The following is a 5,416-nucleotide window of genomic DNA, read 5'->3' as shown; positions in this document are numbered from 1 at the left end:
ATAAATAAATAAATAAATAAATAAATAAATAAATAAATAAATATTTTCAAAAAGTATTCAAAGATTTGTTTTATGTGTCTTGGGTGTTTTGCCTGCATGCATATATCTGTGCCATATGTGTGCCTGGTGCACACAGTGGTTGGAAGGGGGCATTGAATCACCCTGGAACAAGCAGTTAGGATGGCTATTAGCTACCATTTGGGTACCAGGAACTGAACCTCAGTCCTCTTCAGGAGCAGTCTGAGCCTTGTTCTGGCCCTGAGAAGGCATATTAATCCAACTTTTCCAGTAAAGCACTGCAGGAGACTCAGTTTAGAGTGTGTGTGTGTGTGTGTGTGTGTGTGTGTGTGTGTGTTTGCGCGCGCGCGTGTGTAGGCCTTTGGGGTCAGAAGACAGTTATCAGGAGTTGGTTCTTTTCTGCCACCTTGTAGGTCATCATGTAACAGGTCCTCAGACCTTAGCACGGCTGACTCCATGGTGGAAGTACCATTCAGGCAGTAAAACTCAGTATGTAGATAGCACCACTTGCCGACACGAAAACACAGGCCTATCCCATCCAAGTCCACAGTTATGGGAAACTCTCTAATGTACTAACTAACCTTGCCTTTTGGTTTCCAAAGCTCTGCTTCTGGCTAACTGTTCTTGTTAACTGAGGTGTGTCAACTCAGAACAAGGTTTTTTGTACTTAAAAGCTCCCCTGAGAAAGGCTTGATGCTACACTGGGATCCCTAACACAGTGTAAACACTGGTCAGCTAATAAAGACTTTCTATTGGCTTAAACCCTTGTCCAAGCAATTGTCTCTACTGAGCACCCCCAAGAACTGTCAGGCCTATAAATAAACACCGAGACATCTCACCTACCCCCAGAGTCAGTTGTCAAGCTTTTTCTGAATTCGACAAAAGCTGTTGGAAATTCTTTTGAGTGGCACAACTAATTGGGGGCCAACTAGTGCACTTCTATAAATCCAGTATGCTAGAGGCAGAGGCAGGTGGATCTCTATGAGTTAGAAGCTAGTCTGAGCTACACAGAGAGTTCCAGGTCAACCAGGGTTGTATAGTGAGATCCTGCCATAAAACAAAAGGCATGTCTAGTTGCTTCTCTTATATTAAAATACCTCCACAGGCATGGAGGCACACACCTTTAATCCCAGCACTCGGGAGGCAGAGGCAGGCAGTTCTCTGTGAGTTCGAGGCCAGCCTGGTCTACATAGTGAGTTCCAGGACAGCCATGACTGTTACACAGAGGAACTCTGTTTCAAAATACAAAACCAACCAACCAACAAATAAATAAAATAAAATACCTCACATAGATTTGATCTTATATTTAACTTAAAATGCATGTATTTCAATTAAAATCAAAATTAAGTGGACTTTACCCTTCAGTATATTTCCTCAAACATAATAGTTTTTAATTTCTCATCTTTCATTTTGTGTTGTTTTGTTTTTTTGGAAACAGGACTCCCTGTGTAGTTCAGGCTGGCCTGGAACTCATCATCACCCTTCTTCCTTCCTTGGCCTCCAGATGCTAGGTTTGCAAGAATGTGCGCTAAATCCAGCTTGTCTTCATGCACACACACACACATGTACACCACATTGTGACATGTACAAAATCACACACACGCACACACATGTGTCGTGTGTGCATGTGTGTGTGTTGGATAGTTCAGGGAGTTGAACTAAGGGCCTGTTACATTGGAGACAAGCACTCTACCACTCTATCACTGAACTACAGGCCCAAGTTGCCTATTTTTTAGATTTCTTCCTTCTTTTTTTTTTTTTTTCTTGAGACAGTGCTGTGTAACATTCCTGGCTGTCCTGGAACTTGCTCTGAAGACCAGGCTGGCCTCGAACTCCTCCTGCCTCTGCCTTCTGAGTGCTGGAACTAGAGGTGTGTGCCATCCCCGACTGACTATTTTTATATTTATTATATTTATTTATATTCTGTTTTATGTATATGAATGTTTTTGCCTGAATGTGTGTATGAGCACCAGGTATGTGCCTACTGTGTGCAGAGGCCAGAGAGCTTATTAGATCCCCTGGATATGGAGTCATGGACAGTTGTGAGCTACCATGTGGATGCTGGGAATCAAACCCAGATATTCTCTCTGCAGGAGCAACAAATGCTGTAGAGTACTAAGCCGTCTCTTCAGCCCCATCTTGCCTGTCTTTTAACATAAGGTACATATGTACTATATGTTCCTTATCCTTGGTGTTATGTGTAGTTCCAATTCACTTTCTTTTTTATTTTTATTTATTTATTCATCTATTTATTTATTTATTTTGGTTTTTCGAGACAGGGTTTCTCTGTGGCTTTGGAGCCTCTCCTGGAACTAGCTCTGTAGACCAGACTGGTCTCGAACTCACAGAGATCCGCCTGCCTCTGCCTCCCAAGTGCTGGGATTAAAGGCGTGCGCCACCAGCGCCCGGCTCACTTTCTTTTTTAATAATTAAGTTTATTTCATATGCATAAATGTGAAGGTATCAGATCCTCTGAAACTGGATTTACAGACAGTTGTGAGCTACCATGTGGGTGCTAGGAATTAAACCAGAGACTCTGGGAGAGCAGCCAGTGCTCTCAATCGCTGATCCATCTTTCCAGCTGCATCTAATCCACTTTCATCTCTGTATAGTGGTGGAATATACAGACCAGGAGTGTTAGTTATTGCTGCAGAGATTTCAGCAGTCTCGGAAGGGAGGGAGGGAGGGAGGACAAACCAGCCAGCCAATGAGATGGCTTGGCATGTAAAGGTGCTTATCTCAAAGCCCGAACTCCCGAGTTCTGTCCTTGGCACACGCGTGGTGGAAGGAGAAAGTCGATTCCCACAAATTGTCCTCTGACTGCCACATTCATCACACTGTGACATGCACAAGATCACACACACACACACACACACACACACACACACACGGACGCATGCGTGCGTGCACACAGGCATACACAATTGGCTGGGGAGATTGCTCCATGGATAAAGCACTTGCTGGGCAAGAATGAGGACCAGCATGATTGAACCCCCAAAACAAACATCAAAAGCAAGACAGCAGTGTGCTTTTTTTTTTGTTTTGTTTTGTTTTGTTTTTTCAAGACAGGGTTTCTCTGTGGCTTTAGGGCCTGTCCCGGAACTAGCTCTTGTAGACCAGGCTGGTCTTGAACTCACAGAGATCCGCCTGCTTCTGCCTCCCGAGTGCTGGGATTAAAGGCGTGCCCCACCACCGCCCGGCGGCAGTGTGCTTTTATAATTCCACTCTTCCTACCACAAGATGGACAGCAGGGAGATGAGAATTCCCAAAAGTTCATAGGCCAGGCAATGGTGGAACACACATTTAATCCCAGCACTCAGGAGTCAGAGGCAGACAGATCTCTCTGAGTTGAAGGCTACATGAGAATGATCCAGTCTAAAAGAGAAACAGAGCCAGGTAGTGGTGGCTCTGCCACTACCAAGTACATCCCAGTACTTGGGAGTCACACGCCTTTAATCCCAGCACTAGAGAGATGGAGACAGGAAGGGATATGACTGGGTGAAGAGGGGAATATGAAGTGGGAGGAGCCAGGAATACAGATGCAGTCTGAGGATTCCTAGAGACAGGCTCGCTCCTTTGATCTGAGCATTGGTAGAGGTAAGACTCTAGCGGCTGGGCGCTCTGCTTCATTGATCTTCCAGCATTATTTCCTATATCTGACTCTGGGTTTTTATTATTAAGACCAAATAGAATTTGTACTACACTCAAATCCTGAGTTCATAACTTCTCAGGTGTGTAATTCCTAGGACAAACTTCTGTATTTCTTGGGTCTTCAATTCCTAAATTCTAACACATGGTGGAAAAATGCTTCCATAAGGGTGAAAAGAAGCTGGAGGGGTGGTGGCACACGCTTTTAATCCCAGCACTCAGGAGGCAGAGACAGGTGGAGCTCTGTGAATTCGAGGCCAGCCTGGTCTACAAGAGCTAGTTCCAGGACAGGCCGCAAAGCTACAGAGAAACCCTGTCTCGAAAAACCAAACAAAATGAAAGAGTGAGAAGAAATCTGAGCATGGTGACACCTCTTCAGTCCCAGCACTCAGGAAGGAGGCAGAGGCAGGAAGAGTCTGTGACTTTGAGGCCAGTGTGGTGCACAAAGGGAGCTCCAGAACAGCTAGGGCTACACAGAGAGACCCTGTCTCAAAAAATTAAACAACCAAGAAACTGTGTACATTTGATCATAGTGGCTACTCGCTCTTACGATGTCCTTAAGATTCAGCAAATATTTTTGTCTGTGTGCTTACCTATTGTCACCAGAATTGTGCCTTGGGATATGCCATAATATATAAAGTCCTTGAATTTTATTTCTTTATTTTGCAACTAGATCTCAGTATGAAGCCTGGCTGGCCTGAAGTTGATCTGAAGACCAGGCTGACCTTGAACTCACAGAGACCTGCCTTACCAGCCTCTGCCTCTTGAATCTTGGGATTAAAGGCCTGTACCACTCACTACACCTGACTTAAATTACATACATATGTGTGTGTCTTATATGTATTACATATGTGTGTGCCTTTATTATGTATATAAATTCCATGTGTGTCTTTAAAAATAATTTATGTGTATGGGTCTTTACTTGCATGTATGTTAGTGCATCATGTGCATGCCTGGTAGCTGCAGAAGACACTGGATCCCCAGGAACTGAAGTTACAGTTGGTTGTGAGTGCTGGGAATCGAACCTGGGTCCTCTGAAAGAGCAGCCAGTGCTCCTAACCACGGAGCATCTATCCAGATACATTTAGCTTGCATTTTTTCCCATTAATTAGGCACGCACACGTCACTCACATAGCACACAGACAGTACAAGCACAGAGACATTCAGACACATGACATCACACACAGTACAAACTCACTTACCTGGGACTCGAACTGGCGACCTCGGGCTCCACAGGCGGTGCTCCATTCCATTGAGCCAGCGCTCTGACCTTAGCTTGCATTTTAAAGGAGACTACAGCTGGGCATGGTGGTTCATAACTTTAATCTCAGCACTGGGTAGGTAGAGGTAAAGGGTCTTTGTGAGTTTAAGGCCTGCTAAGTCTATATAGCAAGTTCCAGACCAGCCAGGGATTTGTCGTATGCTTAGCTAGCAACGTTGAGTCTCAAAAGGAAGAGCTAAGCAGTAGTGGTGCAGGCCTGTAATCCTAACACTCTTGAGGCAGAGGCAGGCAGAACTCTGAGAGTTCAAAGGCAGCCTGGTTTACAAACACTGCCTTGATCTAACACCCCTTACTAAGAAAAGAGAAGAAAGTAAAGGATACTATAGCCACTGACATATTTAATTCTTTAGCATAGCGGTTCTCAACATGTGCGTCACAGCCGGGCGATGGTGGCGCCTGCCTTTAATCCCAGCACTCAGGAGGCAGAGGCAGGTGGATCTCTGTGAGTTCGAGACCAGCCTGGTCTAC

The sequence above is a fragment of the Microtus ochrogaster genome, chromosome 4, assembly GCF_000317375.1.
Source record: "Microtus ochrogaster isolate Prairie Vole_2 chromosome 4, MicOch1.0, whole genome shotgun sequence".
Taxonomy (NCBI): domain Eukaryota; kingdom Metazoa; phylum Chordata; class Mammalia; order Rodentia; family Cricetidae; genus Microtus; species Microtus ochrogaster.
Note: the sequence above shows the minus strand (reverse complement) of the source record.